Source organism: Hyperolius riggenbachi, chromosome 2 (assembly GCF_040937935.1).
Source record: "Hyperolius riggenbachi isolate aHypRig1 chromosome 2, aHypRig1.pri, whole genome shotgun sequence".
Taxonomy (NCBI): domain Eukaryota; kingdom Metazoa; phylum Chordata; class Amphibia; order Anura; family Hyperoliidae; genus Hyperolius; species Hyperolius riggenbachi.
The window spans coordinates 262861653-262887465 of NC_090647.1; the positions used below are offsets into that span (position 1 = coordinate 262861653).

Here is a 25813-nt window from a genome sequence, read left to right on the forward strand (position 1 = left end):
ATTTAAGTCCCCGGCAGAAAAACTGACGGTCTCTTATCAGAGGCTGCGGTCTTTCTGCACAAAAAAAGTTTCCTGTCCTAATGCTTCCTGGAAGTAACAACTTTCGCTTCCAGGACTTTTTGACTGTGGCCATCTTGTGGCCAAATAGTAAAACTACAACCACATGCATTTTTTATTAAACAAACACATAATATTACATTTAAAATTAACTGTTTACCTCCCACACCAAAAATGACCCAAATAAAATTTTTAATAAAAAAAAAAAATTACAATAAAAAAAAAACCCAACATAAATATTTACCTAAGAGTCTGAACTTTTTAAATATGCATGTCAAGAGAGTATATTACTATTTTTTTTTAATTATAAGCTTGTAAATAGTGATGGATGCAAATTGAAAAAATGCACCTTTATTTCCAAATACAATATCGGCACCATAAATTGTGATAGGGCCATAATTTAAACAGTGTAATAACCGGGACAAATCGTCAAATAAAATACATGGGTTTTAACCCATTAGCGTTCCGTCGTTTTCACTTGAGAAATGTTCACCTCCCATTCATTAGCCTATAACTTTATCACTACTTATCACAATGAACTGATCTATATCTTGTTTTTTCCGCCACCAATTAGGCTTTCTTTGGGGGGTACATTTTGCTAAGAGCCACTTTACTGTAAATACATTTTAACAGGAAGAATAAGAAAAAAACGGAAAAAACTGATTATTTCTCAGTTTTCAGCCATTATAGTATTAAAATACATGCCTCCATAATTAAAACTCACGTATTGTATTTGCCCATATGTCCCGGTTATTACACCGTTAAAATTATGTCCCTATCACAATGTATGGCGACTACATTTTATTTGGAAATAAAGGTGCATTTTTTCCGTTTTGCATCTATCACTATTTACAAGTTTAAAATAAAAAAATATAGAAATATTTCATCTTTACATTGATATAAAGTTTAGACCCTTAGGTAAATATTTACATGTTGTTGTTTTTTTATTGTAAAGTTTTTGTTTTTTTTATAGTAAACATTTTATTTGGGTAGTTTGGGGAGGGTGGGAGGTAAACAATAGGTTTATAGTGTAAATGTGTGTTCATTTTCATTTTTTTTAACTTTTAGTTGTAGTATTACTTTTTAGCCACAAGATGGCGGCCATGAGTTTGTTTACATGACGTCACTCTAAGCGTAACACACGCTTAGAGCGACGCATGGGGGAGGTAACAGCCAGAAAAGGCGCAGCTTCCGAGAGAAGCTGTCGCTTTTTCAGCGGGGGAGAGCAATTAGTGATCGGGCACCATAGCCCGATTCACTGATTGCCTGGCTAATGAACCGCGGGCCGGGAGCGCGCGGTAGCGCGCATGGTTCCTGGACGTAGTTTCTACGTCCAGGAACCAAAATAGGTTAATTATGGTAGCATGTATTAATATCAAACTATTGTATAATGGCCAAAAACTGAGAAATAGTGATTTTTTCCATTTCTTTCTTAATCTTTCTGTTAAAATGGATTTAGAATAAAATAATTCTTAGCAAAATGTATCACCCAAAGAAAGCCTAAATGGTGGCGGAAACAACCAGAATGAAACAGAGAGCAGGGTAGGTGTTTTCTCTAATGTTCCCACTGATATATATGGTAAAATACATGAGGGGGTGCTTCGTCTCTGGTTCACTTTAAGCACAGCAAAGCCCACAAACAGCCTAAGAAGTTGGCCTTCACCACTGTGAGTATTGTTAACAATTTATGGTGGTTAGTTGAGACTGCTAGTAAGTTGAGTACCGGTTCACTGGGACTCTTGTATTAACCACTTTATGACCACCTAACGCCAATTGGTGGCCACAAGGTGGCTCCCCCAGGACCGCCTAATGCCGATCAGTGTCAAGTCCTGTAGTAGGAGATTAGTGGAGATGGCGTACGCAGATACGCTCTATTCCGTTGATTTGCGGAGCTGAGTTCTGTGAACAACCTGAAAGGCACGATCGCTGCTGGCAGGCTGAGAAAAAAAATGCCGAAAGTGATTGTACAGCGCTGCGATCTAGTCCAGCGCTGTCACTAAGCTGTCCCCAGGAGAGGACCACAAACGCTCGTCTCCCATAGGCTCATGCCTATGAGAAGCAATTGCAGGGATTGGATGTTGGAGGGAGGGATAAAATAAAAAGAAAATAAGCTTTTTTTAATTAAAACAAAACAATAAAATTAATTTTTAAAAAATGCAGATCGCAGCAGCAATCAGATGCCACCAACAGAAAGCTCTGTTGGTGCCAAGAAAAGGGGGCAAGATTCAGTTGTGTGCTAAGTTGTATGGCCATGCAGCATACTTTATGCCTGATTGTTGTTTAAACTGGTCTTTGAACAACTTGAAGTGTAAACAACAAGTCGTTCAGGCGTTACGTACACACTGACCAACAAAGTGGCTGATATGCTAATTTACATAATTTACATGTCGTTTAACCAACTTGATAATGAACAATGGATGGATAGAACAATGGACCAGATTAAACGACTGATCAAACGACTTGTTTTTTGAACGTCTATTAGTTGGACAATCGACTAGAACTTGTTTGTACACATGTAATGATATAACAATCGATTGAACGACAGTTGGTCCAACGGATCCGCAGAACATATCATGCAAACCGGCTGTTATCAGCCGCTCGACAGCTCGTACACACGTCCAACTTGTAGTTCAAACGTCAAGTTGGACAACAAGTTGGTTGAAAACGTTGGACATGTGTACGTATCTTTTAAAGAACCACTATCATGAAAAAAGTAGGCAGTTAAAGGAGAACTGTAGAGAGGTGTATGGAGGCTGCCATATTTATTTCCATTTAAGCAATACCAGTTACCTAGCTATCCTGCTGACCCTCTACCTCTAATACTTTCAGCCATAGACCCTGAACAAGCATGCAGCAGATCAGGTTTTTCTGACAATTTTGACAGATTTTAACAAGATTAGCTGCATGCTTGTTTCTGGTGTGATTCCGCCACTACTTCAGCCAAATAGCTCAGCAGGGCTGCCAGACAACTGGTATTGCTTAAAAGGAAATAAATATGGCAGCCTCCATATACCTCTCACTACAGTTCTCCTTTAAAATCTGACCGAACTAACAGGTTTTGGGCCAGTCCATCTCCTCATGGGGGATTCTCAGGGTTTTCTTTGTTCTCAACAACATTTGCTGAACAGCAGTTTAACTGCCAAAATAGTAAGATACCAGCCAGCCTCCCTGCTCATTTGCACACTATTTTGTCAGGTAGACTTTGCAACTGCTGTTCAGGAAATGCTGTTGAAAACAAAGAAAACTCTGAGAATCCCCCATGAGGAGATGGACTGGCCCAAAACCTGTCAGTTTTGTCAGATTTTAACTGCCTACTTTTTTTGCGATAGTGGTTCTTTAAAGAGGAGCTGTTAGGTATAGGGTCTCAGAGGAAAAAAACACATATATCAGTAGCTAAATATTGGCTGTACTTACATTACCTATGCATTTCACTGTCCACGTTTGGATTTCACAGAATTTTTATATAGCATTTGCAGAGAATGATGCTCCTGACAGCTCGTGGCAGGTTCCATGTTTGTCTGTCTTGTATGCAGGGGCGCCTCTAGCCATTTTGTCACTCCAGGTGAGAAAACCTGTGGCGCCCCCCCCCCCCATGAAAATAATCATAATGTGGCAGCGTTCCACCAGGAAATAACCATAATGCGACAATGTTTCAACAGAAAATAATTGTAATGCGGCAGTGTTTTACCAGAAATTACACTTATTGCGGCAGCGTTTCACCAGAAAATACATGTAAGAAAGAAAATACATGTAAGGAAGAAGGCACACAGGGTGACATAGGGCGGCAAATGGGGACAGAAGGAGGCACAATGGTCAGAAGAAGTCACAAAGGAGGACAGAAGGAGGCACAAGGGGACAGAAGGAGGCACACGGGGACAGAATGAGGCACAATGGGGGGCAAAAGGAGGCTTAATGGGGGACAGAATGAGACACAAAGGAGGACAGAAGAAGGCACAGGAGGACAGAAGGAGGTACACAGAGGGGCAGTGAGAGGTACAGGGGGACAGAGAAAGGCATGAGGGCCAAAAGGAGGCACAAAAGATGACAGAAGGAGGAACAGGGTGACTGAAGGAGGCACACAGGGGGACAGAAGGAGACACAAAGTGGGGGAGAAGGAGGCACAAAGTGGGACAGGAGGCAGCACAATGGGAACAGATTGAGGCACAAAGAGGGGCAAAAGGAGGCACAGGGGGACTGAAGGAGACACACAGGGGACAGAAGGGGGCACAATGGGGGACAGAAAAAAGCACAAAGGGGGGCAGAAGGAAGCACAGGGAGACAGTAGGAGGCACAAAGGGGGACAGAAGTATGCACAAAGGGGGACAGAAGGAGGCACAAAAGGGGGACAGAAGACAGTAGAGGGGGATGTAAGGAGGCACAGGGGGACAGAAGGAGGCAGAGGGGGACAGAAAGAGCCACAGGGAGATAGAAGAAGGCACAAAAGGGCACAGAAGGAGGCACAGGGGGACAGAAAAAGGTGCAGGGGACAGAGATGGCACATGGAGACAGAAGGAGACACAAAGGGAGACAGAAGGAGGCACAGGAGGACAGAAGGAGGCAGAGTGGGACTGAAGGAGGAAACGGGGGCAGAGGTAGCACCGGGGGACAAATTAAGGCAAAGGGGACATAAGGAGGCACATGGGGACAGAAGGAGGCACAAAGGGGAACAGAAGGAGGCAGAGGTGGCACAGGGGAACTAAAGGAGGCACATGGAGACAGAAGAAGGCACAAAGGGAGACTAAAGGACAAACAGGGGGGGTCAGACATGGCACAAGGGACTGAAGGAGGTACAAAAGGGGAAAGAAGGATGCACAAAGAATAAAGAAGCACAGGAGTGGCAGCTGCCTGCAACTTACGCTAAGAAGATGCAACAGAAGCAAGTAATAGAACACCCAATGGGCGGGGGTTGGCCTGGGGGTGGGGCTTAATTTGGGGGCGTGGCTTAATTCAGCAACATGGCACCCCCCAGGACCAATGGCACTCCAGGCAATGGCCTGTACTGCCTATGCCTAGAGGCGCCCCTGCGTATGAAGCCAATTGTGATGTAATATCCTCCCTTACCCTGTTTCCTGATGATTCGACTCACAAAAAAAGATCAGGATCAAAGATCCTAATGGTTCATGATCCGGACAACACTACTGTGCAGTGAATATTAATTAGCCATGTGGCTAGGAACAATAGGGGACTCACGCAGTATACTCTAACGGAACATGTGCCCTGTGAACAGCACATTGATTTTTCAGTGCTGGCTGCTGTTACAAGCTGCTGTAACATGAGCCTGTAACTTCCCACTGTGAAAGCAGCCTTAGGGCGGGGAAATGAAGGGGAGGACCAAGGGAGTGCAGTGGGGAGAAGAAGCAGCCCCAGAATGCTTTGCAGTATCTGTTATGCGTCCTGCCGGCCTCCTTAGGAGCTTGAGAATACAGAGCTTTGCTGTTCAGCAAACATAAACGTAAGAGAGATTTTTAACTTCAGTATTGCCTTTTTTGATTCCTTCTAAACTGTTTAACACAGGAGAATAGAGGTTTAAATTAGCTTTTGCAGCCTGACAGTTACTCTTTAAAGCTGCAGAGTGCTGAATTGTAAAAAATGACCCGGTTACTAGAGGGGTGTAAGCCTGTAGTCCTCAACTGGTTAATATCGCAGCTCTTTCATCTTACAGACAGGATTTGTCTATCGCTTCAAGAGGGAATTTCAGGAACTCCTTTATTTAAAAAAAGCACCCTCTGTAAGGCAGTGGCACAGTCCAACTGCTAGAACAGTGTGCCCACTAGTAGGCAGCCTGTGTAAAGACATTTCAAGCAGTTCTTTTAAAAATAATGAAAAAACCTTGGATTTCCACCGTTAAGATATGTACTAGTCCAAATCCTGTTGGTAAGAGGTTTAGTGCTGTCAGACTAAAAGTATTTACTGTAGGCACGAATATACAACTTTCACAGTGGTGGTACTTTAACCACTCCCATACCAGCAGTCTCTGGCCCCTTAAAGGATACCAGAGGCAAAAAAGGTTGGAGAAAAAGGGGGAGCATGCATTTAGGGGGAGCTGTCCTGATGGACACCGCTCCCCCCATTCTCCACTGACACCCCTCTTTCTCACCTAAAGAACCCCCCGCAGTTTCTTCCGGGTCGCCAGGTGTCACTATCACTGTGCAGATGTTGGCCCGACTGCTCATGTCTTACAGCAGCCGGGAGCGCTCTGCGCATTCCCATAACGTCACGTGCATGCACAGAGTGCTCCCAGCCACTGTAGGACGCAAGCGGCCAGGCCGACATCTGCACAGTGATAGTGACTCCTGGCGACAAGGAAGAAGCTGTGGCGTGTCTGGGTAAAATAGTGCCTATGGCAAACACTACAATTGCGCCCCCTCGACCCCACCCCCCCATCCCTGCCCCCAAGCTCATTCCCTCATAATAAAAGCAGCCAGGTGCCTCAAGATAAAGAAATTAATTATCCAGGAGCGCCAAGATAATTAAGTAGCAAAGTGCCCCCATTATACCATTATACATAATTTGAGTAGATATGTTCCCCAGACAACCGAATTAGGTAGACACGTGCTTCTAGATATTAGTATACGGTAGTCATGTGCACTCCACATTTAAAAAATACTCCTCAGTCAGTGACATGACTATGTAATCTGTAAAGTACAGCAGAAGATGTCAGACTCAGTGCTATATAAATACATAATAATAATATTGGAGGACATTAGACTATGACTATGGTAGGATTAGAGTGTGAGCTCCTCTGAGGACAGTCAGTGACATGACTATGTACTCTGTAAAGTGCTGCAGAAGATGTCAGTGTTATATAAATACATAATAATAATATGGTAGGACATTAGGCTATGCGTATGGTAGAATTAGATTGTGAGCTCCTCTGAAGACAATCAGTGACATGACTAGGTGCTCTGTAAAGTGTTGCAAAAGATGTAGATACTCGGATTCAAAATGTAAATTATACAGCGGTGACCACGGGAGATGGGCGTTAACTTACCCATAAGTCCGTGGGATCCTATGCATTCCATTTGCGTCACGTTCCACGCCAGTATCGCGCTTTCTCCTTCAAGCTAGAAGAAGGAAGTGCGGTAGTGACATGAAATGTGTCACACACATCGTGTGTGATGTGAATGATGTGAATGCATATGATCCCACAGACTTATGGGTAAGTTATGGGTAAGTTAACCCCCATCTCTCGGGGTCACCGCTGTATAATTTACATTTTGAATCCAGGTAAGCTACTCAAAAGACCATTCCTGCTTAAATGTACCTTTTAAGGGATGTACAATAGATGGGGGGGAGGGGGGTAAGACAAGCAGGGAGAATGGAGATTGAGATGGGGAAATGGAGGACAGTAAGAAGTGTGGGAAAGGCAGGGGGTGGACACAAGAGAGTGCAAAAAAAAAAAAAAAAAGGAAGAGTGGGAGATAAAGAGATGGAGGAACAGACTGTGTGAAAAGTGAAAAATCTCACAAGGGCTATCTTCACCAGTCCCATTTGGCAGGAACATCACACCACGAACATGATGCACAGTGCAGGAGAGAGAGGGGGCAGAAAAAGCAGAGCACATGCTGGGAGCAGATAGAGGACAGGAAGTATTCTGTGGTAATCATCTTATCTTTGTCTGGAGTTGCCTCTCTCTGCTCTGCAACTTCACACACATCGGCTATCAGCTTCCCCACTCCTGCCTCTCCTGAAGTAAAAAGACTAACTCACTGTCTGTGTCACTAGACTTGGCTGCAGACTGTTCTCCTCTATGCTCCATCCCCCATCAGCCCTAGCAGCAGGGCTCCATGCAGCCAATCAGGAGGGAGATGTGAGCAGTGCCGATGTTGCCCGGGCAACGTAAGCAGCAAAGAGGTGAATGGGACGCGGAAAGCGTTTCCTACTGCTGTACAGTGCTGGCTGCCAGCTAAATCATCGCCATGGGAAGGAGCCAGGAGGTGCTCAGACCTGGCTGGGAGGGAGAGGGAATTCTCTAATTTATGCGCCCCCTGGGAGGTGAGTGACAAAGAGAGCCTATAGCAGCTGCCCTATGTGCACGCCTCCAGATCCGCCTCTGGGGGGGGGGGTCTTTACGTAAGAAAGAGGGGTGTCAGTGGAGAACAGGGGGAGTGGTGCCCATCAGGACAGCTCCCCCTAAATATCTGCTCCCCCATTTCTCCAACCTTTTTTACCGCTCGTTTCCTTTAAGGACCAGAGACAGCGCGGTCCGGAAGCGGTTAAAGCAATTTGGTCTGTTTTTCCGATTTTGCCATCCTCTGTATCATTTGTTTTTTTTATTGTTTGCCAGGCTTGATGGAAATATCTTTTTTTTTCATCTTACATAACTGTGTAACTATGAAAACAAAACCTACTTAAAATTGTAGCACATGTTGCAGATGTGCAGTGCGCATGCAATATGTACACAAAATTAAGACACATAAATCTGCATAAAACCTCTACTGTATGCATCTCTACTCATGCTATATATGTAAAGCTCAATTATTCCATGCAACAACCCCTACATAGATTCACACTGTATTTAAATAAAATTAAAAAATCAAATAACTACTCCATAAACAATCAGGCATTGCCAGAGCCGGATTAAGGCTAAATGGGGCCCTAAGCAAAGTAACTGATTTGGGCCCCCCATCATGTCGTAATAGAATCAGAAGATGCAGCTGCACAGCAATATGTCGCACACACCGGGCAGCCGAGCTACTGGTTGCTATGGGCAACAGCATGCTTTCCTCTGTGGGTGCACAATGCAGGGAATAGCAGCGGCAAAATGCAGAGTGAGAGATGAATGGCTGGGACATTTGCACTCAGGAGCTGGGGCACCCCTGTGAAGAGGGCGCCAGATATCACAGCAGCAGCACTTTCCCCCTGCATCTCCAGCCTGGCAATAGCAGAAAGCTCTGGACACCGCCAAACCAGAAGCCGTTCCCCAGACAGAATTACATAACCACTCCCACCACCGAACAACCAATTTCCTCCCAAACTAGACAGCCACCATGCAGCCTCCATCCCAGTGAATACGATAGTCCAGCAGAGAAGGCAGCCGCAGTGGGGGAGAATGACAGCACCAGATGAATCACATTCACCTATTGCGATCCAAGCAATAGAGGTCCCGTCATCCGGAGCCCATCTGTCTCCTCTAGAGTGCTGCCGCTCTGTTACTACTACTATTACTACTTCCTACTTCATGTCTGATCTGAGAATCAGGAAGTTCAGAGCGAGCGGCTGCACTGTAGAAGAGACAGATGGGTTTCAGATGACGGGATCTCTATTGCTTGGATCATGGATAGGTGAGTGAGCGTTTGCCATCTGCTGCTATCATTCTTGCTGCAGCTGTGGTTCTCTGTGGGAAGGGAGGGTGGAGTGGGCAGCGGCAGAGCGCACAGTAGCAGGAGGGGGACCTAGGAGGAGAGCCTGGCTCTGAAGACAATCAGCAGCGCACGGCATCATTTGACAAGACAAGACAAATAACATTTATATCGCGCTTTTCTCCTGGTGGACTCAAAGCGCCAGAGCTGCAGCCACTAGGACGCGCCCTATAGGCAGTAGCAGTGTTAGAGAGACTTGCCTACGGTCTCCTACTGAATAGGTGCTGGCTTACTGAACAGGCAGAGCTGAGATTCGAACCCTGGTCTCCTGTGTCAGTGGCAGAGCCCTTAAAGGGACTCCAAGCAGTGCCTGTGGATATGCCTTTAAGCATACCCACAACTAATTCATTACATCCTCACACCTACCAGCATGATGTTTGTAATTATATCCCCCTGGGTTCCTTATATTTCATTGCATTGTGCTGAATCGAGCTGCCAACTTTGGAGAAAAGTCGTCCTGTGGCCGTGATTTCGATCGTGAAAATATCAAAAACTAAACGGCATAGAGCAGCCGTTTATATATCATTGGAAAGAGGAGAAAAAGAGCTTTAAAATGATATGCATCTTTCCATAGTTACTGCACTGCTCAGAATCCCTTTAACCATTATACCATCCAGCCACCGCTGACTTTGGAGAAAAGTCGTCCTGTGGCCGCGATTTCGACCGCGAAAATATCGAAAACTAAAAGGCATAGAGCAGCTGTTTATATATCATTGGAAAGAGGAGAAAGAGAGCTTTAAAAATGATATGAATCTTTCCATAGTTACTGCACTGCTCAAAGTCCCTTTAACCATTATACCATCCAGCCACCGCTGACTTTGGAGAAAAGTCGTCCTGTGGCCGCGATTTCAATCGCGAAAATATCGAAAACTAAAAGGCATAGAGCAGCTGTTTATATATCATTGGAAAGAGGAGAAAGAGAGCTTTAAAATGATATGAATCTTTCCATAGCTACTGCACTGCTCAGAGTCCCTTTAACCATTATACCATCCAGCCACGGCTGACTTTGGAGAAAAGTCGTCCTGTGGCCGCGATTTCAATCGCGAAAATATCGAAAACTAAAAGGCATAGAGCAGCCGTTTAGATATCATTGGAAAGAGGAGAAAGAGAGCTTTAAAATGATATGCATCTTTCCATAGTTACTGCACTGCTCAGAGTCCCTTTAACCATTATACCATCCAGCCACCGCTGACAGGATGGCAAGGGCTGGTTTATGTGCTAATGGGGCCCCTTTGACTCTGAATGGGGCCCCAAGCGACTGCTTTTGTTGCCTGGTCGGTAATCCGGCCCTGGGCATTGCCCAATTTATAGCATGAGGAAACTACTTTGGATTGCCTACCTAGCTTATCTGCATATATACAAAATGACAGCCAATGCTCTGGCTTGAGCTTTAACCACTTCAGGACCACAGTCTTTTCGCCCCTTAAGGACCAGAGCCTTTTTCTCCATTCAGACCACTGCAGCTTTCACGGTTTATTGCTCGGTCATACAACCTACCACCTAAATGAATTTTACCTCCTTTTCTTGTCACTAATACAGCTTTCTTTTGCTGCTATTTGATTGCTGCTGCGAGTTTTAGTTTTTATTATATTCATCAAAAAAGACATGAATTTTGGCAAAAAAATGACTTTTTTAACTTGCTGTGCTGACATTTTTCAAATAAAGTAAAATTTCCTATACATTTGAGCGCGAAAGTTATTCTGCTACATGTCTTTGATAAAAAAAAAAAAACATTCAGTGTATATTTATTGGATTGGGTAAAAGTTATAGCGTTTACAAACTATGGTGCCAAAAGTGAATTTTCCCATTTTCAAGCATCTCTGACTTTTCTGCGCACCTGTCAGGTTTCATGAGGGGCTAAAATTCCAGGATAGTACAAATACCCCCCAAATGACCCCATTTTGGAAAGAAGACATCCCAAAGTATTCAGTGAGAGGCATGGTGAGTTCATAGAAGATTTTATTTTTTGTCACAAGTTAGCGGAAAATGACACTTTCTGACAAAAAAAAGAAAAAAAAAAAGTTTCCATTTCTTCTAACTTGCGACAAAAAAAAATGAAATCTGCCACGGACTCACTATGCTCCTCTCTGAATACCTTGAAGTGTCTACTTTCCAAAATGGGGTCATTTGTGGGGTGTGTTCACTGTCCTGGCATTTTGGAGGGTGCCTAATTGTAAGCACCCCTGTAAAGCCTAAAGATGCTCATTGGACTTTTGGCCCCTTAGCGCAGTTAGGCTGCAAAAAAGTGCCACACATGTGGTATTGCCGTACTCAGGAGAAGTAGTATAATGTGTTTTGGGGTGTATTTTTACACATACCCATGCTGGGTGGGAGAAATATCTCCGTAAATGACAATTGTTTTATTTTTTTTACACACAATTGTCTATTTATAGAGATATTTCTCCCACTCAGCATGGGTATGTGGAAAAATACACCCCAAAACACATTATACTACTTCTCCTGAGTACGGCGATACCACATGTGTGGCACTTTTTTGCACCCTAACTGCGCTAAGGGGCCCAAAGTTCAATGAGTACCTTTAGGATTTCACAGGTCATTTTGAGAAATTTCGTTTCAAGACTACTCCTCACGCTTTAGGGCCCCTAAAATGCCAGGACAGTATAGGAACCCCACAAATTACCCCATTTTAGAAAGAAGACACCCCAAGGTATTCCGTTAGGAGGATGGTGAGTTCATAGAAGATTTTTTTTTTGTCACAAGTTAGCGGAAATTGATTTTAATTGTTTTTTTTCACAAAGTGTCATTTTCCGCTAACTTGTGACAAAAAATAAAATCTTCTATGAACTCACCATACTCCTAACGGAATACCTTGGGGTGTCTTCTTTCTAAAATGGGGTCATTTGTGGGGTTCCTATACTGCCCTGGCATTTTAGGGGCCCTAAACCGTGAGGAGTAGTCTTGAAACCAAATGTCGCAAAATGACCTGTGAAATCCTAAAGGTACTCATTGGACTTTGGGCCTCTTAGCGCACTTAGGGTGCAAAAAAGTGCCACACATGTGGTACCGCCGTACTCAGGAGAAGTAGTATAATGTGTTTTGGGGTGTATTTTTACACATACCCATGCTGGGTGGGAGAAATATCTCTGTAAATGACAATTGTTTGATTTTTTTTACACACAATTGTCCTTTTACAGAGATATTTCTCCCACCCAGCATGGGTATGTGTAAAAATACACCCCAAAACACAATATACTACTTCTTCTGAGTACGGCGATACCACATGTGTGACACTTTTTTGCAACCTAGGTGCGCTAAGGGGCCTAACGTCCTATTCACAGGTCATTTTGAGGCATTTGGATTCTAGACTACTGCTCACGGTTTAGTGCCCCTAAAATGCCAGGGCAGTATAGGAACCCCACAAGTGACCCCATTTTAGAAAGAAGACACCCCAAGGTATTCTGTTAGGAGTATGGTGAGTTCATAGAAGATTTTTTTTTTGTCACAAGTTAGCGGAAAATGACACTTTGTGAAAAAAAAACAATACATATCAATTTTCGCTAACTTGTGACAAAAAATAAAATCTTCTATGAACTCATCATACACCTAACAGAATACCTTGGGGTGTCTTCTTTCTAAAATGGGGTCACTTGTGGAGTTCCTATACTGCCCTGGCATTTTAGGGGCCCTAAACCGTGAGGAGTAGTCTTGAACCCAAATGTCTCAAAATGACCTGTGAAATCCTAAAGGTACTCATTGGACTTTGGGCCCCTTAGCACAGTTAGGCTGCAAAAAAGTGTCACACATGTGGTATCGCCGTACTCAGAAGAAGTAGTATAATGTGTTTTGTGGTGTATTTTTACATATAACCATGCTGGGTGGGAGAAATATCTCTGTAAATGACACATTTTTGATTTTTTTTACACACAATTGTCCATTTACAGAGAGATTTCTCCCACCCAGCATGGGTATGTGTAAAAATACACAACAAAACACATTATACTACTTCTCCTGAGTATGGCGATACCACATGTGTGACACTTTTTGCAGCCTAGGTGCGCTAAGGGGCCCAACGTCCTATTCACAGGTCATTTTGAGGCATTTGTTTTCTAGACTACTCCTCACGGTTTAGGGCCCCTAAAATGCCAGGGCAGTATAGGAACCCCACAAGTGACCCCATTTTAGAAAGAAGACACCCCAAGGTATTCCGTTAGTGGTATGGTGAGTTCATAGAAGATTTTATTTTTTGTCACAAGTTAGTGAAAAATGACACTTTGTGAAAAAAACAATAAAAATCCAATTTCCACTAACTTTTGACAAAAAATAAAATCTTCTATGAACTCATCATACACCTAACAGAATACCTTGGGGTGTCTTCTTTCTAAAATGGGGTCACTTGTGGGGTTCCTATACTGCCCTGGCATTTTACGGGCCCAAAACTGTGAGTAGTCTGGAAACCAAATTTCTCAAAATGACTGATCAGGGGTATAAGCATCTGCAAATTTTGATGACAGGTGGTCTATGAGGGGGCAAATTTTGTGGAACCGGTCATAAGCAGGGTGGCCTCTTAGATGACAGGATGTTTTGGGCCTGATCTGATGGATAGGAGTGCTAGGGGGGTGACAGGAGGTGATTGATGGGTGTCTCAGGGGGCGGTTAGAGGGGAAAATAGATGCAATCAATGCACTGGGGAGGTGATCGGAAGGGGGTCTGAGGGGGATCTGAGGGTTTGGCCGAGTGATCAGGAGCCCACACGGGGCAAATTAGGGCCTGATCTGATGGGTAGGTGTGCTAGGGGGTGACAGGAGGTGATTGATGGGTGTCTCAAGGTGTGATTAGAGGGGGAAAATAAATGCAAGCAATGCACTAGCGAGGTGATCAGGGCTGGGGTCTGAGGACGTTCTGAGGTGTGGACGGGTGATTGGGTGCCCGCAAGGGGCAGATTAGGGTCTAATCTGATGGGTAACCGTGACAGGTGGTGATAGGGGGTGATTGATGGGTAATTAGTGGGTGTTTAGAGGAGAGAAGAGATGTAAACACTGCACTTGGGAGGTGATCTGATGTCGGATCTGCGGGCGATCTATTGGTGTGGGTGGGTGATCAGATTGCCCGCAAGGGGCAAGTTAGGGGCTGATTGATGGGTGGCAGTGACAGGGGGTGATTGATGGGTGGCAGTGACAGGGGGTGATTGATAGGTGATTGACAGATGATCAGTGGGTTATTACAGGGAATAACAGATGTAAATATTGCACTGGCGAATTGATAAGGGGGGGTCTGAGGGCAATCTGAGTGTGTGGGCGGGTGATTGGGTGCCCGCAAGGGGCAGATTAGGGTCTAATCTGATGGATAACAGTGACAGGTGGTGATAGGGGGTGATTGATGGGTAATTAGTGGGTGTTTAGAGGAGAGAAGAGATGTAAACACTGCACTTGGGAGGTGATCTGATGTCGGATCTGCGGGCGATCTATTGGCGTGGGTGGGTGATCAGATTGCCCACAAGGGGCAGGTTAGGGGCTGATTGATGGGTGGCAGTGACAGGGGGTGATTGATGGGTGGCAGTGACAGGGGGTGATTGACAGGTGATTGACAGGTGATCAGTGGGTTATTACAGGGAATAACAGATGTAAATATTGCACTGGCGAATTGATAAAGGGGGGTCTGAGGGCAATCTGAGCATGTGGGCGGGTGATTGGGTGCCCGCAAGGGGCAGATTAGGGTCTAATCTGATGGGTAACAGTGACAGGTGGTGATAGGGGGTGATTGATGGGTAATTAGTGGGTGTTTAGAGGAGAGAATAGATGTAAACGATGGATTTGGGAGGTGATCTGATGTCGGATCTGCGGGCGATCTATTGGTGTGGGTGGGTGATCAGATTGCCCGCAAGGGGCAGGTTAGGGGCTGATTGATGGGTGGCAGTGACAGGGGGTGATTGATGGGTGGCAGTGACAGGGGGTGATTGATAGGTGATTGACAGGTGATCAGTGGGTTATTACAGGGAATAACAGATGTAAATATTGCACTGGCGAATTGATAAAGGGGGGTCTGAGGGCAATCTGAGCGTGTGGGCGGGTGATTGGGTGCCCGCAAGGGGTAGATTAGGGTCTAATCTGATGGGTAACAGTGACAGGTGGTGATAGGGGGTGATTGATGGGTGATTGATGGGTAATTAGTGGGTGTTTAGAGGAGAGAAGAGATGTAAACACTGCACTTGGGAGGTGATCTGATGTCGGATCTGCGGGCGATCTATTGGTGTGGGTGGGTGATCAGATTGCCCGCAAGGGGCAGGTTAGGGGCTGATTGATGGGTAGCAGTGACAGGGGGTGATTGACGGGTGATTGACGGGTGATTGACGGGTGATTGACAGGTGATTGACAGGTGATCAGGGGGGATAGATGCATACAGTACACGGGGGGGGGGTCTGGGGGGGGGTCTGGGGAGAATCTGAGGGGTGGGGGGTGATCAGGAGGGGGATAAAAAAAAAATTGCGTTGACAGATAGTGACAGGGAGTGATTGATGGGTGATTAGGGGGGTGACTGGGTGCAAACAGTGGTCTGGGGGGTGGGCAGGGGGGGGTCTGAGGGGTGCTGTGGGCAATCAGGGGGCAGGGGGGGGGAAATCAGTGTGCTTTGGTGCAGACTTGGGTGGCTGCAGCCTGCCCTGGTGGTCCCTCGGACACTGGGACCACCAGGGCAGGAGGCAGCCAGTATAATAGGCTTTGTATACATTACAAAGCCTATTATACTATGTACATGCGGCGATCCGGGTGCTAGTAACCCGCCGGCGCTTCCGAACGGCCGGCGGGTTACTACGAGCGGTGGGCGGAGCCAGTCCCCGGCGGCTGATCGCGTCACGAATGACGCGATCGCCGCATAACCACTCCCGCAGCCGCCCCCGCCGATGGGCGTATTGCGGTCGTTTGGGCCCAGTCTTTGCCGCCGCCCATCGGCTGGGGGCGGTCCTCAAGTGGTTAACAGACTCCATATTTACCGGTAATATTTTAAGCAATTGAAAAGATGTGTAGGTGCTGCAGATACATTAATTTTTCATAAAATAGTTTGCCTTGTTTTAATAGACCCAGGGAGTTCCACACTTGTTCCACAGTATTCACAAATCAGATGCTGTTATATTAGACACACAAAAATACCTCATGCTATGTGCAAAGTTTGCTTCTTGTAAAAAACAAAAAAAAATAATGAGAACTCTCCAACAAACTTGTGCTTATTAGATGCTGAGCTTTGTCCAGCATTATGGCTGCTGAAACTCCCATATGGATTAAATGTGGAAAACTCTAAATATAATATAATCACCAAACTGTATTCAGTGTTTCCTTTATTCTTAAAGTCTCAGTGCTCCCTAGTCTGTTAGCCCCACTTAAGGGTGATGTCACTTGTTCAATGTTCTCAGAAAAATGCTGTAGAAAAATGTTGGCAGAATATAAATGTGTAATAATACTAATAATTACACAAATAATCTCCTTTGGTTTAATATCCCCCTTTTCAAACTCATCCTGTAATAATCGGTGTAAGTAAGCAGAGAGAATCTGATTATTGGAGATCTGCAGTATCACCAATAATGCAGATGTGACTCGATTATTGATGATCTGCAGAATCACCAATAATGCAAGTGTAACTAACCTCTGGATACTGTAGCAGAAGGAATAACGATTAACAAATGCAATATACAAGACTGTGGAAATATCCACCACACTGTGATTCCTCAGAGGTGTGGTTACCTCTGAATGGGAACCCCGTGTGTGAGATCCTCGGCCTAAGTGATGATTGGGATCTCAGCACCTGGCAGTAATCGTCTGCTAGGGCAGGTGTCTCGGAGAGGCAAGCCTCAGAGATATCCCACCAGTGGGAGACGTTCCACTGGGGAAAAGAGAAAGGTCAGACAGGCAGAGGTTCGGCAACAAAGAGACGGTAGCAGTACAAGAACAGAAGGCTGATTCAGAGTCCGTTAAACAGGCAGGGTCGGCAACTAAGAATCAGATAGGCAAAGGTACAAAATCAAGAAGAGGAGAGAGTAGTCAGGGATAGCCAAAGTCAAGACACAGATAAATATGCAATACAATCCTAGACTGAGGTGTGATGTCCTTGATATCAACACCAGGGAACTGAGCTAAGGTCTGAGCGTTTACACCTAAGTATTCACGACAGCAGACAGTGAGCAAATGACATCTGTGGGCTTAAATGCTGAAGCCCAGTTCCACCAGCCCGCCCAGGGGGCTGGAGCTGAAGTCAGCATGTGATTGGCTGGCTAAGGTCATCTGATCGCCGGATCAGCTGACTTGTCTCCTAAGAGAATAAAGATCCTGCCGCCTCGCGCGCGTGCGCATGACCCTCTGCCTCTGGATCACTGAGAGGCCGGGTCCTTGTTCCGTGCACGCCCGCACACGGAAGTCCGCCGGCTGAGCAGCGGGACCCGCCGCCATCCTGTCAGCCACGGCGGCGCCCACCCTGCTCTGTGCCGGCGGCTCCGTGGGCGTTTCGGAAACCGCCGGCTGGGATGCGGAGGCCGCCGCCACGCTGCCCTGCGCGGCGGCGGCTCCGCTATTGCTCACACATCCCTTTTACATGTGCATATTCAGCAGTGATGCATTGTGGGACACCTTATATGCTCACTCCAACTTGAAAAAACAAATACCTTCTGTTTGAAGAGTGACTTTGATGAACAGAGGAGCCAGCAGAATAAAAACAATAATTAAAAGTTTTAAAATATCCTGGGGAGGCAGTGGTAGGCTCACCTCCGAACGCAGACTAGACTACTTGTCTGACATAAATAAACACTTTCTCCTCACCTGCATTCACACTGGTTGCCTCAGCGGTAACCCTTGTTTGTGAGTATAATCTTCTCACATTACATTATTCACTATTGTTCCGAGCTTACCACACCATATTGGGCTCTCGGTGTCTTTTTTTTATTTCTGTTTGAAGAGGGCACATTTCTGTTTTGCATTTTATTTAGAGGGTGGGCCTTTATAGCCCCTTATACACTCCTAGGAGTTCTGGTTTTGACCATGAGCTTGCTGGGTAATCTGTATCCCTTTCAGCCCAAGAGAGATTGTACTGTACACACCTCACAAACGAGCAAAAATATCCAAATAAATGCTTCTCCCCCCTGCAGTCCATCATGAATGTAGCTGCCAGAATTATTCACTCCTCCCTCTGCTCCGTGTGATGATCTTATCTTCCTCCAGCGGGTCCTGCGGTGTCTCCGACAGCGGGACTTCTGCTCCAGTGTCTTCTGAGGGCATCCCCAGCATCTCTCCGATGTCATCTGGAGCCATCCCCAGCACTCCTGCGGCAGAGCTCCGGCATCCACGGCTGCGCAGTGGGACTGAATGGTCGCGCGCAGCACAGGGCAGCCATTACAGGCTGAGAAGGCGTGTCTAAGGTGTCAGCTGTGATGTCATCAGCTGACACCTCTCCTGGGGGCTGGGCTCAGGAATTACCATTCTGTATATTATGCCGGAGCATTCACTTGCTTGGCGGCCTTGATACTAATTAGTTCGCTGATAGTAGGTCTAGCTAGTGATTTTGAGCTACATTGATATATTGTGTAGACGCACAATATATATGTACTCCAGTTAGTCAGTCTTTTTTATTTTCACATATATAACTTATTATTGTAACATCTGATTGTATATTTTCCTGTGTACCGACTTCTTGCCTGCCTCCTGACCTTGCCCTTGTCTTATCCTACTGTACCGCTGCCATCTGATACACGTGACTCGGCCTGTTCCTGACTACGTTATTGTCTCATCCTACTAAATACGACTGACATCAGACTAATGTACTATTTGGGTTAAAGAGGCACACTGGTGTATGATAAAAATGTTTAAAAACAGTTTAAAAGGTAATGAGGTAGCTTACCTCAATGATGACAAAATCTTTGCAACAACAAAATATTTTATTTAGTGATAGCCTGTGCTATCACTAAATAAAATCTTTTGTTGTTGCAAAGATTTTGTCATCATTGAGGTAAGCTACCTCATTACCTTTTAAACTGTTTTTAAACATTTTTATCATACACCAGGGCGCCTCTCTTTAACCCAAATAGTGCATCCATTACCCCCACACGTCACCCGTCTGAGGGGTGAGATCCACCACGGTAGAGATCTGTTTACCAAGGAGAAGAAAATGTTGTGACCGGCACTCAAAGTAGGGACTGGAGACAGCACCTGGACTCTGGTCACTGTGTCAACACCGTGCCCGTAATCTATATAGCACATTGATATTTAAAGAAGGAGAACAAAAGCAGATACTGCACCGGCTGAAGTAAATCCAATTTTCTTTAATCCAGTACAGCATACAAAAAGGTAGTGAAAGGGTCGGCCTAACAGCCGTTTCGCAGGTCTCCCTGCTTCTTCAGAGGCACATAAACAGGGTACACAACACAGGCTCCCCAATATAAATACATAATGTGTCATAAGTTTACCTCCCCATCTGAATCAATAGCGCTAATGGGAAGCGCTCGCCGCGGCCGTTTGGGTCTGTCAGAGATCATAACAAATATCCACGGATAATTTAAACATGATCTAAACAAAACACCAGGACCTATCTGGGAGCACGCACTCTGGTACGTCCCCATTACTCTGTACAATGACAGGTAATGTCCAAAAGCTTTCATTCAGTGTCAAAGTCTGCATTTCATAGTTCCCCAAAAAAGAGGGAATACAGTGAATGCTGGCTGATCAGCTTACCAACCAGCTTCTGCGTTGATATCAGCATGCCCAATACAGGGGAGCCTCTCGGTGCCCTAAAGAAACAAAAACAATAATATTACATATATGAAAAATAACAAACAATCAACATTTTAAAACCAATACAGTGAAGCATTCCTAACAGGAGATAGGCAGGACATTTAGCTAGGAAACAAACTTGGAGTAAAAAATTGGGATAAACCTGCATAAAGCTGCATTACTACACACAGGGCCGGATTTGTACTTCTTACCGCCCAAGGCCGACTATTACCAGCCGCCCCAACCGAAACCGTATCCTACCACCTCTATCCACACACACACACACACCCAAAAAATTTTGGGCCGCTGGTGTCCACTATTGTGGCTAGTGCCGAGGTCTCCATGGCAACGTGAAGTGAATCAATCACGTCACACGGGGGAACTGGTCAATCAAGCGATCTACAGGTGATGGGCGTGGTGGGAGCCGTCCACCACACACACATTGTCAAAAGTGGCTCACAATTGGACATTGGGTGGGGTCAGCAACACGTAAAAGGGAGTCCTGTATCCACTGCTGTCTCCAGGGTAACAGCGCTGGCCAATCAATAATTAAGAAATGGGTACTGTGAGAGGCTGCCTTCTGTATTCTGTACTATTTGCTGGTGCTGCCCCTGGTCCTTTCATCCCCCACACCAAGTGAGTGAGACCCGGCCTTCTGTAACTGCCTGCAGCTGCTGCTATGTCATTGGACAAGGTCTGGCTTTTTGCTAGTCACACACTGTTCACAAACATTTAATTAACGGACTGCAGCTGCCTGTAGCACTGCACAGGCAGATGCCAGCTGGTACTAATAGTGCAGTTATCCTGACCCCTTTCATTTGTTTGGACACTTGCAAATAATGCCCTGCAAATAATTCCCACTGTCTGCAGGCCGCCCCTTGTTTATCTGGTGCCCTAGGCCATGGCCTATGTGGCCTTGCCAGAAATCCGACCATGACTACACATAATCATTGATATTTCTCTAGGAAACAGAACAACTCAGTTTTTTCATTAAGGCCCAGGCATCCACAAGCCTTTGTTCTAGAGATCCACTTAGCTTCCTCCTGTCTAAGTACATTTTTCCAGTCTCCCCCTCTCCTAGGTTGTTCCAAAGTTTTTAAAACTGTAAATCTTAAAGGGGAGCTGACATTTCCATGGTCCTCTAAAACATGTTTTATCATGCGTCCTGCTCCTTTATGGGTCTTAAGAGAGTTAACATGTTCCTGGATCCTTGAACAAAGTTGGTTGGTAGTCATCCCGATATAAAAACGGTTACAGGGGCAGAATATTGCATAGACCACGTGTGTTGAACGACAGTGCTGAAAATTTCATTTGTCTTTACGTACCATTGGGCTCCCTTCTTTTTTGTCTCCTGTGTATTTTTCCAAAGGGTGTTTCAACACCCAAACCACGTCTGACTAATGTGTATGACCTAGCTTGTTATGGACTACGAATTTGCCTCACTCCTCAGTACTTCGTTATCTCTGATTCTGTGCACGACTACGGCCTGTTATCACTACGTCTACCACGCACCAGCGTGATATTATCAAGGCCCATACCAAAAATAAAATGGATGAGCTACGTAGCCAGATCTTGACATTAGCAGCAGCTGTCAATCAGCTTTCTGAGCAGGTCTCTAATCAACAGACTCAGCTGACGCAACTGACTAACTCAATTGCTCAATTAAATGTTTCCACTGGTGTTAATGCTCAACCATCATTGCCCAGTATTCCTAATGTACCACTTCAAGAACCTAAAATGCCTTTGCCTGAGAAGTTTTCTGGTCAACGTTCTGATTTCAGCAATTTTCAGAACCATTGTATGTCTTACTTTGAAGTCTGGGCCAGATCGTCTGTAACTGAATCTCAGAAAATCACCCTTGTTAAAACACTACTTCAGGGTGACTCTCAGACATGGGTTTATGGTTTGAATCCTAATCACGAGGCACTTACTTCTGTAGAAAACTTCCTTAAGGCAATGGCCACTATATATGCAGATCCTGACATTTCAGCTACGGCTGCCCGTAAATTGAGAAACCTCCGACAGGGCCATTATACTGCGGAGGAATATGCTGCAGAATTTAGAAAGTGGTCTGTGTCAGTTAAATGGGGTGAAGCAGCACTGTTAGACCACTTTTTATTGGGGTTATCTGATGCGGTGAATGATGTTCTTGTTAGCCATCCTGAACCTAAGACCTTGGAGGACGCAATCTCCTTGGCCACACGGGCAGATAGATGCATCAGGTACTGCCGACAAGGGAAAACTTATCCCAGTTCTGGTAAACAGAATAATGCCGCTTTCATCTCAACTGAAGAGCCAATGCAGTTGGGACATTCCAAGCTTTCTCCAACAGAGAAGCTTAGAAGGAAAAAATAAAATGTATGTATGTATTGTGGTGAAAAAGGTCATTATGCTCAGTCTTGCTCTGCAAAACGGGTTCCGGAAAACTTCAACACTGAAGTGAAGAAAGGGGACTTCACTTGGGTGAGCAATCTTCTCCCGTTAAAAGTAAAAAAATTGTGTTACCAGCTACTGTCTCCTGGAACAGTAGATCTGAGCATTGTCAAGCATTTATTGACTCTGGGGTAGTCGGAAACTTTATTGATTCTGTCTTTGCTACCCAGCTAGGTATTCCTGTCAAACCCTTGCAGACCAATATCTTTGTTACTGCCATAGATGACACCCCTCTGCAGTCCAAGACTCCTATTTCTGTCACTCCTGAAGTCTCTCTGCAGGTGGGGGTCATGCATTTTGAGTCAATACAGTTGTTTGCACTCAGGATGCCATCCTGCCCTTTGGTGTTGGGGCTACCATGGCTTCAACTTCATAATCCTAGTATCGATTGGCCTTCTGGGCGCCTGTTTCTGACTACGTTATTGTCTCATCCTACTAAATACGACTGACATCTGACTAATGTGTATGACCTAGCTTGTCATTGACTACGAATTTGCTTCACTCCTCTGTACTTTGTTACCTCTGACTCTGTGCACGACTACGGCCTGTTATCACTACGTCTACCACACACCAGAGTGATACTCTGCCTGTGCAGCTCCCCTTGGAAAATCCCTATTTTGGCTGCCTATCCACTCCAGAATCAACTGTAAAATACTGTGTTTGGCCTTCATATCTGTACACAATACTTGCCTGACCTACATTTTGGAACTTGTCCACAGGTGCTCACCAGGCCACACACTTCGATCCTCCAACTACTTACACCTGACTACTTCACAAATCAACCATTCCCATGTCCGACTCCAGGACTTTTTTAGAGCTGCCCCTACTTTATTGAGCTCCCTGCCACTCCCGTAAGACATGCCCCTCCTTCCAAACCATTCTGGCCTTCCCTCCCTCATCTATGCCCTAAGGCTTGCTACTGTTAGGCTTGGAGGTGTATTCTCCCCAGTCAGCATGCAACACATAAGCTGACGTGAAGGAGGTACACACACCAGCACAAGGAATCAGGATATCCCCAGTTTAGTGGAGGAGAGGACTGACTCCAATAGGAGATTGTGGTGCACAGAGCCGGTGCAGATCCGAACAGCCACAAACAATACTTTCGTGATAACGTCTCAGCGCAAAGTAGCGCTGAGCGCATAAACCAGGACTGAGGAGATCAGGACAGGTAGACAGAATGAACGCTTGCTTAACTAGCCACTACTTAGTGACAGCAAGCGTCCACAACAAGACAGACTGGAATGAGGCAGCCAATGCGTTGCAGCGATGGCGTGCCTCACAAAGACAGGACAGGATAGTCAGGAAATAGGAGGATCAAGATAGATGAACGTAACACAGACAAATATACAATAAGTATGTTTTCCTAGCGTATTACAATTACAGCTATCAATGAAACTATTTGTAACGTCTGACTAACATATGTATATATCGGCAATGAACCGATATATGACATAAGCAGGAACACTGACTAGGACTGGAGCAATACAGGGAACCGGACTCAGAAGGATTCGCTATCTCTTCGCAGAGATGAACGCAATCCACAAACAGAACCAGGAGCAGGATACTAACTCAGCACGGGTGATCACGATACGCGCAAACTACCAAAATGTGCTGGAAAGCTGACTAACTGAACACAGGATATAAACAGTTCGTGTACGTATATATCAGCGACACTGATGTATCAACGTAACACCAATACAAGGAAAATAACAAAACATGCAAGTATGCGTATATATTGGCGATGAACCAATATATGACACAAGACAAGCAGAGTAACAACTTCTAGAACAAGAGCAGAACTAGGAGGACTCGCTGACCCCTTCGCAGGAGTCAGCGCAGTCCACACGGACTAGGAACGAGGTGGGGCACGAGCAGAGTAACAGACAGAATCTGAGACTATGGTAGCCCATGGAGCATTGCAGGAAGCAGTTCTTTATACTGAGGTCTTCCAATGGGAGCAGACATGCAGATTCCCACACAAGTGAATGGTAATTAATCACAGGCTGACAGCAGGAAAAGGCAGACAATGATATGCAGCCTGCAGGAAAGGGATTGCCACTCCATTGCAGCAGACAATGTTTGTTTTCACAAAAGCATATTAAACTGTCATTAACTTTAGAGCGACTGCAGATGGAATCAGTAACCAGTTTAAGTGCAAACCAAACTATGCAAGCAAATGCATGCAATGACATCAGAACTGCTTGGGTTGCAATACCACTGCAACCAGCAGTAAACGCTGCAGAAGCGATCGTAACAGTACCCCCCCCCCCCCCCTTAAACGCGGCCTCCGGACGCCTATAAAAACTGACATATTTCTCCTGAACCACCCAAACCAAAAAATCAGAAGTGGAAAATCCAGCAAACTGATCTGACTGATAATTCATGAAGGTCGGAATAGCCCGACAAAACCAAATTCCTGAATCAATCTCACCAAAACTAGACCAATTGGAACCAGAACCTACCGAACCATGCCCGTCAGTACTACAGGCCTCAGTGTGATACCCATCAGAACCACGACTTCCAGAAAAAAGCCCCCAGAAACTCTCTGAGCGATACCCACCGCCTTTCAGGGACTGTCCAAAAACGCCAAAGCCTTTGCAATGCCCACCGGAACTGTCCTTACCAACACAAAACCCACTGTTGAACCAGTCCAAGGTACCAGGACAAGTTTCCTCAGAGATCTCCCAGAACACTTGGAAGCTCCAAAGAGATCCCCACAGGTTAGAACGCCCCTTAGGCTCACATGGAGAACTATCAAGAACCCCTATGGAACCCAGGGCAACTCCAGAGTCAGGGTCACAAGGACAAACATCAAGATCAGGGCTTTTAGGGACCAGAACCATCTCTGGGCATGCAGGCCAACCGGCAATATCAGAACATGTCTCCACTAGGGAAGCATGTGCGCACGCTAACACAGACACACTTGGGCATTCTGGCACACGAAGCACATCTGGGCACACTGGCACAAGAGAGACCTCTGGGCACGTCAAGGAACTGTGAACCTCAAAGTCAGTCAAGATAGGACCGAAACCAGGACTGGGCAAAAAAAAAATCATCATGACTAGACTTCACAGTTACTGGATTCTCACTAAAAAATGCAGGATCAGACTTAGATGTCTCTGATTCCAGCAAGGTTATTAACAAATCATGTTCAGGGGCATTTACAAGACAGGACAAATCTTCTGATGTATGCACCGAACTAGACAGGGTTCCCATAACTTCTTCTGGACTAGACAGAGACTCATCAAATACACTGGA

The 25813-nt window shown here is 45.4% G+C and overlaps 1 long non-coding RNA gene across 1 annotated transcript in view; it reads right to left on the bottom strand.

Annotated features, from left to right (window-relative positions):
- Positions 1–7981, bottom strand: part of LOC137544292 (uncharacterized) — a 101778-nt gene extending 93797 nt beyond the window's left edge. The window contains exon 1 of the long non-coding RNA XR_011025811.1: positions 7768–7981. This is a non-coding gene — a long non-coding RNA (uncharacterized lncRNA). The remainder of the gene's footprint in view (positions 1–7767) is intronic.
- Positions 7982–25813: the final 17832 nt, after the last annotated feature.